This window comes from Panthera onca, chromosome A3, assembly GCF_046562875.1.
Source record: "Panthera onca isolate mPanOnc1 chromosome A3, mPanOnc1 haplotype 2, whole genome shotgun sequence".
NCBI lineage: Eukaryota > Metazoa > Chordata > Mammalia > Carnivora > Felidae > Panthera > Panthera onca.
This window is the reverse complement of record NC_138341.1, coordinates 130268914-130282313: the sequence shown is the minus strand read 5'-3', so window position 1 is coordinate 130282313 and position 13400 is coordinate 130268914.

Below are 13400 nucleotides of genomic sequence, written 5' to 3'. Positions count from 1 at the left end.
CCCAAACTGAAGAACGCCAGTGTCAAGCACCCGCAAGCGCAGTGAGAAAAGTCCGCATCAAGTTATACCATCATGAAATTTCAAATCCCAACAACCTTCCACAGAGAGATCTTTTAAAAAGTATAATAAAAGCATCATCACACAGCACTCTAGCTATGCTACAAACTGAAAGATGACACATTTCTTCCAAATGCCAATGTAAGAGTGTTTCTTTCCGACCAAGAATTCTATACCCAGCCAAATTATTTCATGGTGAAAGACAGAATAAATGTATGTTTAAACTTGCAATACCTCAAAAATTGAAATCCCAGACCTCCTGTATCCAGAAAATACCTCAGAACTTTTCCCTGTCTTCTTTTTCCCCTTTCAGAGAAAGGGGGGGGGGTCCATGCCTATCTAGGAATGATGCCAACCCAGAGGTAAAGAGAGGGCAGGGAGAGGGAAGATGGCTTCCCGACATCATCATTTGAGCCCAGGACCCAGAAGTCAGAGGACTGTGGGCACACGGTCTGCACCACAGTCTGTGGTTCACTCTGGCAAATGCAACCTCTACCAGTTAGAGCCCATCCTACTCTGCTTCTTTGAAGTTTTTTTCAGTTGTGCCAATCAGAATTGATCTTTCTCTTTCCTGATCACTAATTGTTTCCGTTTATAATATTAAATCAGCAAGGTACTTTTTATTTCTAAGTCCTTGCTCCTTTGGCATGTAGGTTTTACATTTCTCTCCTATGTATGACCCCATGTTTCCCAATGGGTTAAAACTACTCTTGAACCAAAACAGTAAGCATTCTTGTGGATTTGCCTCTCCCTCGCACCCAGTCAGCCACCATGTTGATTCCATTCCTTGTTCCTCCCACTTTCTCTCATCTGCATTCCTACTGATCTCCTTGCTCTCAGTTTCCTTCCTCTGGAATCAGTCCTCTGCACTCAGCTGCCTGGGAGACCATTCTAAAATGCCAATCTTGGGGCGCCTGGGTGGCTTGGTCGGTTAAGCGTCTGACTTCAGCTCAGGTCATGATCTCACGGTCCGTGAGTTCGAGCCCCGCGTCGGGCTCTGTGCTGACGGCTCAGAGCCTGGAGCCTGTTTCAGATTCTGTGTCTCCCTCTCTCTCTGACCCTCCCCCGTTCATGCTCTGTCTCTCTCTGTCTTAAAAATAAATAAACGTTAAAAAAAAAAATTTTTTTTTTTAAATTTAAAAAAATGCCAATCTGATTATGACCCTTTTGCCTGCTTGAAATACCTTCATTACTCTCTCAACACAAGCAGGATAAAATCCAACGTCCTTAACATACCACACAAGATTCAGCCCTAGACTATCTCCTTCCTCTCTCCCACCTGCATCCAACCACTTAGAGCTATTTCGAAGCCCCATGACTTTACAAAAGCTGTACCCTCAGCCTGGCATGTCCCACCCCTCCTTGCATGGTTAGTCTAACAAATCCCCATTCATCCTTCTAGAACCAGCACAAACGAGTCCTGCTCTGTGAAACTTCCCCTAGCCTTTTCCTCCCATTCATGCTGCTAATGGGATGTTCTTCCACTAATACCTTTCCGGTTAGAGCTCTTGCTATATGTTTTACAACCTCTTGTTACGTGGCAGCTTCCCCCACTAAATGATAAGGGTTTTTTTATATCCCAGAATCAAGGTAGACTCCATCCTTGGTAGATAATAAATATTTGCTGAAGGATCAATGAATTCTCTTCTAGAACCTAATTCCTAGTGCTTTTGTGGAAATAGACCTCAATAGGTATTTAGCAAAATAAACTGAAGATTCTTTACATTCTGTAAGAGGCACCTGTTCAACTTGCCTGCCCCACTCCTATTCCCCATGACCCTGATGTTGGTACTATAGTATGACAGTTTTCCTTGAGGAAATTACCTCTCCAGCTCATGAAGGCTAACTGTTAAATTGTTAGCAACTTTCTAAGCTGTGTGAGATTATGCAGATCATTTGAAATCAACCGTGGTGGGAATATTTGTGCATGGAAATGTCACCTGCCCCCACCCCCAGAGTCAGGTGTTAAATATTTACCAGCTCACCCACCATCTCAGCCCATGTGGTTTGACAGCAGTTGACCCCACCCACAGCCCACTCAGGGTGGCCACTTGGCTCAAGCCTGGCCACTGAGCGTAGTCCAAGCCTCTCGGGGCCATAACAATTGGTTGGTAGGTGTGCATGTTACTCCTGCCTAACCAAAGAGAATCTCTCCTGGGACTATTGCTGAAACTGCTGAAGAGAGGTGCTTCCTGCCCTGAAATGCCTGTCTCTAAAGATGACAAGGAACCCCAGAACTGCTGGGCTTCCAGGCAGAGAAAACCCTTCGAGAATGTAGCCAACAGAGAGAGACAGGGAGACAGAGAGAAGCGGCCACCAAAACTAAGTCCCGATACCATCACTTGGAGCCCTGGATCCAGCAATGACTGAGACTGGCTCTCATTCCTAGACATTCCAGTTTTCCAAGTCAATAAAGCCCCAATTTGCTTAGGTCAATTTGTCTGTTTCATTGTCACTTGCACTTGGACATATCCTGCCTTATGGCCTGTCCCTCGCAGTTCATGAGTGTGTTCCTGTAATGTGAAAGGCACTTCTTCCCATGGTTACCCTTGCTCAAATCAGTGACTCTGCCCTGGGGACTGCCTCTAGACCCAGACCAGGGTCCCCAGCAGCTGCATAGACTCCATGACCTGCCCTTCCTGGCACAGCCAGACCTCTTCCTCCCATACGTTTGCAAGTTTCAACTGGAGACATTGGAGTTAAAGAACATCATTTGCGAGCACTTGAGAGAGAAGAGCCATAGTCCTCACCAAGTCCCTAGCCACCCAATGGCTGCTACGCCCATGACTGTTGCCTTGATTTTATGGGGAAAAAAAAAAAAAAAGCCTTATTTTGGCTTAAGCTATTCAGATCTGCCTTCTATTAAATGCACGAAAAGAATCATAACTGAGACTTTCCCAAAGGGTAACACAAGGGCCAGTGGAAGTCAAGACAGTGTTAGGTAGTATAGGAATGTTTACGTTTAACAATTATGTATTTATTTTCACGTATATTCAGAAAAGAAAAGTACTTAACACATCTAAAGGAATTTCATGGGTATGGTTACTTAGGATGAAGCCAAAATGTGTTTTGTTTTTTTTTAATCTGACAATTTAAAAAAAAAGCCTTCAATAAATGTTGGCTGCAAGCAACAGAAACCAGATCTGGTTAACTTAGGAGAAATGCAATTTCTTGGCAGAAAATCAGGAAGTCTCCCCAACTGAGGGAAACACCTAGAAAAAAAGAGCTAGAAACATGAGCACGAACCAAGGGAAGTTGTATCAGAGGAACCAGAGAGACATTATCATTAAGACACCACCCCCCAAGTACCATGGCCACTGCTGCTCCTAGACTTAGGTGCCACTGGGTTCGCAACACCGTCCGATGTCTTTGCCACACATTCTACTTGTGCCACAAGTGAAATATTTCTATGTGCTCAAGGTTAAGTACAACAGGGGATGATGTGAGGCGAGCCAAGATGCCATGCCTGTACCCGTGGGCCCCCAACATGGCCGCCCTTTGCCATCCCCTCTGGAGGTCTAAACCATGCTGCTTCCTGGTCCCACCCCAGAGGTTCAGATCGTATTGGTGTGAAGATAGCCTGGCCATTGGGGATTTTAAAGTTGTCCGGGGATTTAACTGTGCAGACTAGGTTGAAAACCAGTGGGCTAGATCGTTTGGCTTCCATAGTGGGCAATTTTATGCATCGAAGGGAGCTTGGCTTTATCTGAACTCCCCTCCCTTCCTGCATTCCACAATTGATTTCCTTGCTCTCCTTATATGCTCTAGTGCTAATGCTGTTTTCAGCTCTTTCAATTATGCGATTTCCTTATCTTTATACTATTGAGAATACCTTACAAGATTTCTTAAACAGCAACTGAATTTATTTGCCTGTCATTTTGTTTTCCTTATCCACGATAGCAATCTCTCGCATAGCTTATGAGAACATATCAAGTGATTGGTTTTAAACAAACAAACAAAAATCCACCCAGTCAACATTTGTCCCCAGGTGTAGAGGCTTCTGGCTGCTTCTGTGGCTTACACACAATATGCATCGGATTCGAGTGTTCACTCCAGCCCACAAAGACTTCTCTCCTGAAACTATGGGCGTTGGTTCTTATCTACTGTCCCCTCCTTATCACATATAATGGTGTGCTGTTTTCTGGAATGTGAGACTGTAGCCCAAGTTTTGCTCAGTAATGAAAGCAATAATTCTGAAAGCGTGCCAAAGGAATAAAGACGCATGGTAATTGTCAAAAGTTCTTCGTTTTGAACGCGAATAGGCATTTGCTCATCGTGGTTGACAGTTGATGGCTTTCAGCTGCAGAATGTCTGTAAAAATAACAAGAATCTTAACAACTTAACTTCTGTCTTGCTTTTGGATGAGATTGTCAACAAAAGGAGGTCTGGATCTATGGAATGCACGAGGAGATCAAAGTCAAAGTCACATTGAACCACAGCTCTGACTCCCGATGATTACCCATTTGGCTACCTGGGTACCAGCCTACCATCCCCCCCCTGCCCCAGAGTCAGAATCCTCATGATGAGGCAGCTGGTCTGCCTTTTCTGACTCCGGTAACCCAGGGCTTCCCCACCTTGGCTCTACCGACATTTGAGGCTAGGTAATTCTTTGTTGCTGTGGGCGGCTGTCCTGGGCATTGGAGGATGTTTAGCACCAAACCTGATCTCTCTCCTCAAGATGCCAGTAGCCACACACCTCTCTCCAAGCTGTGACAGCCAAAATTGTCTCCAGCCATTGCCAAATGTTCCCACAGGGCAAACTCAGTCCCGAATATTTCAGCCCTTGCTCCGTATTAGAATCACCTGGAGATCTCAAATGCCTTGACCTCCCTCCCCCATCCCCATGACTCAGAACCTCTGGCACGGAGCCCAGGCACCAGCACTGGAAAAGCTGCTCAGAGATTCTAAAGTGCAGCCTGGGTTGAGAATCTCCATCCTAACACAACAAGCAGCTGTGGCGTTTCTTTTTTATTTTGTTTTGGTTTTTTTTGAGAGAGAGAGAGAGAGAGAGACAGAGCACGAGCAGGGTAGGGGCAGAGAGAGAGGGCGACCCAGAATCTGATGCAGGCTCCAGGTTCCGAGCTGTCAGCACAGAGCCTGACACAGGGCTCGACCTCACGGACTGCGAGACCATGACCTGAGCCGAAGTCGGACGCTCAACCGACTGAGCCACCCAGGCCCCCCGCAGCTATGGCGCTTCTTAAAGTCCTTCTCAAATACTTTCATAATCCGGCCCTCCACTTAGCAACACATGAGCAACTACAATATAGAAACAATATTAGCTATCATGTCAAGTACCGTCCCATGGAATTTGCAATTTAATGAGGTCATGAGAGTGCAAGGGAAATAAATTGTTTTTCATATGTGAGTACATATGGGAAAATACCTAGAAAGGAGACTCAAAAGGACTAAGAGAAAATGAGTACTGATCTGCCAAAGGAGAGCGAGGGAAGTTAATGGACAGATAAGAACGCAAGGAGCTCATCAGGGGTGAACGTGCCCGACACTCGGAGACGACAGAAGGGGCCTGGGGCACGCTGATTCTTTGAAGCTCTTGGTAGATTTTTAAATGTAAGAGGTTACAAAAATTATCGTGTATGTTTAGCATTTGCCTTTCCTTAAATAACAACTTTATTATAATTCACACACCATAAAATTCACCATTTCAAAGTATACAATCCAGTGATTTCGAGCACATTCGCAGAGTTGTGCCATCATCACCGCTGTCAAACTTCAGAATATCTTCATCACCCCTAAAAACAAACCCCCACCCATTAGCAGCCACACCCCTCCCCATTCTTGCAAGCCCCAGCCCCTGGCGACCAATGATCTACTTTTCGTCTCTACAGGTTTGCCCGTTCCAGCCATTTAATATCAACAGAATCCTTGCCATACGTAGCCCTTTGCGTCTCGCCATCTAGACAGCATGTAAAAACAAAAGAAAGCAAAACAATCAGAGAAACAAAGCCGTCCTCCCAAGAGGCAATGAGATTTAGTGCCTAAGCGATAGATTTTGGCATCAGACAAAACCCCAACCAAATCGATTCCCCTACCCTCTAGCTGTATGATCTGGAGCAGATACCCAAAACATCCCCAGCAACCTACTCAGCGGCCAACCCTTATACAAGGACTCGAAAGGCGAAACGGGCATTGCCCTGGGACCTACAGGTTTGCTAAAAAGAGAAAATGGAAAGTCTCGGACAGTTCCTCGGGAAGGTGTTTCCTTCTGTGACTACAAAGACGAGCGTGAGGAAAAACTCTGCCGCCTGTCCTCTACCCCCTTCTTCCCTTGAAGAATGTGTGAAGGCAGAAACCCTGGACACACGGCTGCCATGCTGTGACCATGAGGGAAAGGCCAACGGGCTCACAGAGATGCCAGCCCAAATTCTGATATCGTTGATCTACTGAACCGGCACCAGCAACTGCCTTCTCACAAACTGGTATGCGCGAAAAACAAGCCTTTGTATGTCTAAGCTACCACTACTTGGGGTTTGGTTACATACAGCCACAAGTAGGCCTGAGACAGAAAGTTATTTCATTTCTGTGCACTAGTGCATGGGTTGGTGGGTGGAGCTCCCTCATCTACGAACCAAGAATCCTTACGGTGGTTGAACATCGAGAGCAGTTTCCTTTTGGGCGTGTCTCTTTCCCTTGGGTGCAAACCCGTGGGGCTAGTGTCTGGTTCTCTTTTAGCGAAGGTAGGGGTGCATTAGCCCTCCTGTACTCATCAGAAACTCCTCCCTGGAATTTGGTTGTTGAAACGGGAAGTTACTGGAGTTCACTTCTTCCAGGGGAAGAGGGTTGACTCGTTAGACTCTTCCCCACACAGGGCTGTTCCCATATTCACCCGTGCACACGTTCATTCATTCGTTCCAAAAAATATTTAGGGAGGCACTAATATGTGCAAGAGTGGGGACATGGAATTAAAGAAAAGAGGCAGGGGCGCCCGGGTGGCTCAGTCGGTTAAGCACCAACTTGGGCTCAGGTCACGATCTCGCGGTCCGTGAGGTCGAGCCCCGCGTCAGGCTCTGTGCTGACAGCTCGGAGCCTGGAACCTGCTTCGGAGCCTCTATCTCCCTCTATCTCTGCCCCTCCCCTGCTCTCTCTCTCTCTCTCTCAAAAAAAAATCAACCTTAAAAAAATTATTTAATCAAAGAATGAAAGACAAGAGGCAAATTCAAGTAACTTACATCCTAGGAGAGGGACTTAGACGCAAACGCGTCAATGTCTTATATAGCATCAGGTGGTGATGGGGCTGCAAAGAAAAATAAAGCGGGATGAAAGGGACAGATCGTTACAAGAATGGGGGAAGGGTGGCTCCTATTTTAGAGGATGACCAGAGAAGGCTTCACTCACAAAACTGTGTTTGAGCAGAGAGGGTCTGACAAGGGTGCTCCAGGCAGAAGTCAGAGCACATGCCAGGACCCTGAAGCAGGAGCACGCTTGGCGTATTAAAGCGACAGTGAGGAGAAAGCCAGTGTGGCTGGAACAGAAGGATGGAAGGGAAAGATGGTGGATGAGAAGTCTGGAGAGGTGGCAGGAGCCGGACAAGTCAGATGAAGCCATGTACTAAAACAGGAGTCACTTTCCGGAGTGATGGGATCTGGCTTAGGTTTCAACAGAATCCCTCGAGACCACGAGGAGGAGGAAGGCGACCAAACCGGCGAGGAGGTGATGGCAATGTTTTAGGTGAGAAATGAAATACCTAGACCCGGGTGTGAGTGTGGGGCTTGTGGGGAGTAGCCAGATTCCAAATATATTAACAAGGTAGAGTTAACCAGATTTACCAAAGGACAAGATGTGGAGTGGGGGGGAAATAGGACAGTCAAGGATAATTCCACCATGTTGGGTCTGAGGAACTGGGCAAATGCAGGTCCTGTCGGAGGTGGATAACCTAAAGGAGGCCGTTAAGATGGCGGCCGTCGCCGTGGGGCCTGCTTTGTAGCACTCCGAGGCTGCCTCTTGGGAAGTCTGGTCCCTCAACCTTCCCACTGATTCAGACTTCCCAACAGTCTTCCAGTGACTCCCTTCGGCTTAAATTAACCACAGTTCATTTCTATCACTAGAAACCAAAGCCTCTTAAGCGGTAACACAAGAGAAATCAGCTTTTATGTGTCCCCACAGGACACTAAATGTCATTCTCACCATGGGAAAATGTGTTCTGAGCAACAACCGACAAATTCACAAACGAACTTTCGGACGCCACCCCATTTCTCTGTTGCAGGCTGATTTTTCTTCTCATGGCATCTCTCCTCAGAGAGACAGTTTCTGCCAGTACAAGGTGGGGAAGTGTCAAATACTATTAAAACTTGATTGCTAATTCAAATGCTATTGTGCTTGATATGCTCGTCATGGAAAAGTGCACAATGTAGCTTAATACAATTGATAGAACTCCCTTTGAAGATATTTTTGTCACCGAGGCACTCAATAAAACTTTTTCCATCAGGCTGTTCTGCCTCTTCGACATTTTGTTAGTGACACATTTTCGTGAACTAGTCCAGGGCCTAGTTAGGCCTGTTTTGCAAAGAATGTTGGAGGGGGAAGAAGGAGTGTTCAGAGTTTTCTTTTTATTTCTTGTAATTAGGAAGACCTCTACCAACTGCCTAATGATGCAGTTCATCTGGGTCACTGGGAAACCAAATCAAAGCTGTTTTTCTCCAGTCATGGGCGATCAAATAAATAACCCACAGAGGTTGCTGTAACTAACTCCAAAATAGCTAATTATAAATACCAAGTCCAAAAATTAATCTGTTCGAGGAAATGTTCCCTTTCTTCTTGCCCGGATTCAACCAGTGTTTTTAGCCTGCGTCCCAAGAGAATCGCAGATTCAGATTCAATACCAAGATGGTGGAGCTTGGCTCCCACCTTTGGACATGACCAGCGTGGACAGAAATAGGTAAGTGATCTCTTAGTGGCAATACTGACCAGCCTTGGAGGCATATTGACCTGAGTTCAAAACTGGGTGCGTTGGGGAAATGACATCATCCTGGAGCTCAGATCCCACAGCGTTTCATTGGGGACAGTATACTGTTACTACCATGACAGGTAGTACTCTTTTGACCGTAAGTCCCAGAAAATCTAATTCAAACAGACTTAAGAAAGAAAAAGAGATTAACTGACTCAAATATTTGAAAATGTTGAAGACTGAGCTGGCTTCTAACCCAGCCTGATTTGGGGGCTCAAAAATCTCTTCAGGACCTGGGAGCTCTGTTTCTTGGCTCCGACCTTGCCTATGTTGGCTGCTCTCTCAGCATGACTGAGTCCATATGATGGCAGGAGGGCGGCCAACTGTTCTTGCCTATTTTTCTAATGAAAAATAGAACACCCCTCCCCTGCCATGTCAATAACGGCGAAAATTGTGTCATGTGCCCATCCCTAAACCCATCCCTAAATCGGCGACCGTTGTTCATATACCTATGATGGAGCCGTGCGTGGTGTCACATTACTCAGATCACACAGATTGGGGTTCTGCTCGCGAGGAAGAAAAGAGAGCAGGCATTGGATGAACCACTAGCCCCATCTTCCATGTGCTCGTGACAAGGTAGGAAGGACCTCGACAGCTGGCACTGAGGTAGAAGGAGCAGGTTTGGATGCTGAAATTCTGAAAACGAAAGATACGGCCCTCCTTGTCCTTATGTCCTAAAGCTCACTGATGTTTCAGGTATGGGTTTAAATCGGTTTGGTTTTAGTCCTAAACGCAAAGTGATTCAACAGGGGAAAAATGGAAAGGTAAGTGAAAGAGACCAGTAATCTTCTTAAGGCAACACTTGCCTTCTTTTCTTTTCTTTTTTTTCTAGTTTTTATTTTAATGGAGCTGAAGTGCCTCTGAAATAGCCCTTACTCCAGCAAAATCCAGGATTCAGGGTCACCAGATTTCAGATTTACTGCCTTCAAGTCCCCCCCAAAGGATAATTATTTGTAAACGGCTTTATTTTTCAGTCCTGATACCTACCTGCAACTCATGCGTCTGCCAGTAAATTAACGTGCTGAGAATGACTTCTCACTCAAGGTACAATGAAAACATGAGAAACGGGTTTTAATAAACCGGGTTGGGAAAGGGGATCTAAGGGAGAGCAGAGAGGCACTCGGTTCACATCGGAACGTCGAAAGGACACAGGGAACACGTGAGGAATCTCAGTAATTACTCCATCACAGAAACCGTGTCTATTGATCGTCAGTGTTTAAGCTAAAGAGGAAAGACACTTGCTGCGTGATCAAATGTCATTTACATAAAGTATGAATTACACACACTAGGAACAGAAACCTCATTTCCTCATAGAAACATATTTCCGGTTTGTGCCTCACGGAAAACACTTCTTGGTCGTTTTTGAAAGTCACACAATAAAGAAAAACCGAACATCTCTCTCATAGTCTCGACCTACAGGGAAAAACTACTTCTCACGCCTCTATCTCGAGCTTGTTTTTACATCTTTTTCCGCAAGCCGACACACATTTTTAAGACAGAAAGGGAATCGCGCGATAGTGTTAGGGGCAGGGAACACTTAGGGTCCCCTTGCCGTGTTTCCCTGCGGAGGAACCACTATCACAGTAACACTCGGGCTCCCACCCCCCCCCCCACAGGGGAGGGAGTTCACTGATGCACGGGTGGAAGCTATGGGTCCACGTGGCTCAAATGAGTGAGGAACGTGCCAACAGGCTGCTTGCAATTTGCCCCCTTTCTTCTCTGCCCCAGAACCACGCAGTGTCCGAGGCAGCGGTCTCTGAGAAGCGTAACTTTTCCCTGGGGGGGCGCTGGGTCCAGGGAGATGCGCTTCTAAGCTCCATCTTCCAAGAAGGTTTCATCAGCAACAAAGCCGATGTTTTCGTCTCCATCTGACTTTCTGCCTATCCGATTATCTCCCCAGGTAAATTCCTAGATGTGAAACTGTTAGAGCACGGCACATGGATCTGTAAAATTTCTATATAGATATACTACATATATGATTACTATATTTATAGTAATTTATATAATATATTTATATAATTTATACATAATTTCATATATGGTAATTTTTATATATTATACATTTATTTATATAATTTATATATAGTAATTTTTATATATTATATATTTATATAACTTATATATAGTAATTTTTATATATTATATATTCATACATATAGTTTGTATAGTAATTTATATATAACATATTTATTTATATAATTTATATACAATTTATATATAGTAATTTATATATTATTTATTTATATAATTTATATTTTATATATAGTAATTTATATATATTATATTTATTTACATAATTTATATATAATATATATTTTTATATATAATTTTTATATATAGTGATTTTTATACACACACACGCACTTAATGCCAGATTTTATTCTAGAAAGTCTATGTCACGGAACCACAAATGTCCACGTCCTCACATCTTTATCAGCACGGAGCATTTCCTTTTCACTCTCTTCCATCACGCTGATTTTATTTGCAATTTTGTTATTACTGAAGCTACATCATTCTTCAGATGCTTAATATATTCTTTTACGCATTGTCTGAGAAATGAGACTGTATTATCACAGCCAGTGCTCTGATTGACGCGTGTCCCATGTCAGATGACATCACAAACACCCCACCCCGCCTCTCCTCCCACCTTTCCTCAAACGTACTCGTCCTACAATCAGGACTCGGCCTTGCGACAGAAACTATCTCGGGCTATTCTGGGTAGAAAAAAGAATTTGATAAAGGAGATTTTGTGGTCAGAGAATCTTCACAAGGGACAGAGAACCAGACTCAGAGGCAGCTCGGCCAGAAAGAATGCCCACGGGAGCGCTGCAGAATGGTCCTGGGGGACCAACCGGGTCCCCCTCCTGACCCTGAAGCTTATACCACACTGCGTGCTGTGTGCTCTCTGGACACTGTCCTTAAGCCCCTGCAGCTGGATGGAGGTCCCACTTTACTCACCAGAGTGGATTCCATGTAGGTTCCAAAGGTACCTTTGGATCTTCAGAAACGTTCACCTGTTCCATCCAAATCAGGAAACTGAGTCCCTCCTCATTCCCCAATACACCTGTTATCCCATTTTCACATACCCTGATGCCTCTTTCTGGAACGCTCTCTCTCTTCTGCCTGTCAAAACCCTGCTGGTCCGGGCCACACCCCATTAAAAATTACGCTTAAGACACATCGCAGAATCGGAAGTTTCAAACTGTCTTTGATAAGAAAAACCTCAACTTGCTTTCTGCTTCTTTCTTGCTAGATTTAGAAGGAGACACTTGGCCCATTCTTCTAAGAAGAATGACTTTCTCCAGGATGGAAGACAAACATCTTAAAACAGACATGATCTCTTTCTGGGGCTTAAAAAAAAAAAAAAAAAAAAAGTTTGCTTAATGAACGAATAGAAACATCTTCCTTAACCTGAAACTCCTCCAACCATCCCCTTGCTACTTTTCCTGCGCTGCAGTGATAGAGCCCCATGGAGAAAAATCGCCTAATGGTGTTGATTGATGTCTTGACAAGTATAGAAGGATGTGAACATGTTTTGATAGGTACCTTCAGCTTGTTTGACTTTGCCTTTGCTACGCTGGATGGTGCCTCCCGGAAATGGTGACCAGCCGGTCCTGTGTCCCAAGAATGGAGCTTGGGGAAGGAGGGTGTAATTTTATAGTGTTAGCAACTAGATCTCCTTTTAACAGGCAGTCGGGCCCCTCCCAGACAGCTCTCAAGGGTGGCAGGGAGGGGCTTTTACATCCGCTCTTATCAGTTGAGCCAAGCATATTAAAAACTCCCCGAGAGGGACCAAGTGGACCCTCCGTTACAAAATATGCACTGGGAAAAAAAAAAATACCCAAAAGAAATATGTCAAACTTATAGCACTGGTTGCCTTTGGGAGGTCAAATTAATGGGATTTTTTTTTTAAGTGTGTTCAAGTTTTTCTCCTATATGTATGCATTTCTTTTTTTTTTTTTAAGGTTCTGTGTTTAAGCAATGTCTACACCAAACTTGGGGCTTGAACTCACAACCTTGAGGTCAAGAGTCATGTGCTCTACTGACTGAGCCAGTCTGTATGCATTTCATTTTTAAATAATAGTTCACCCTCTTCCGTCCACCCCACCTACCCTTCGCTCCCTTCATCGTCACTGGTGGAAGATCTCCCATCTTTCAAGACCCATCAGGGACGCCACATCCTTCAGCAGCCTTTGCTTCTCTTCCAAGCCGGATGCTCGCTCTCGCTCTCTCTCTCTCTCTCTCTCTCTCTCTGTCTTCCCCTCCCCCCACAACACAAAATGGCTGGCTCCACTGTCCCTCACTTGTCTCACGTGGGATTAGATTTCATTAGTGTCTTGCTTTTCCTGCCCTGCTATTGCCATCCGTCCTTGTGGGC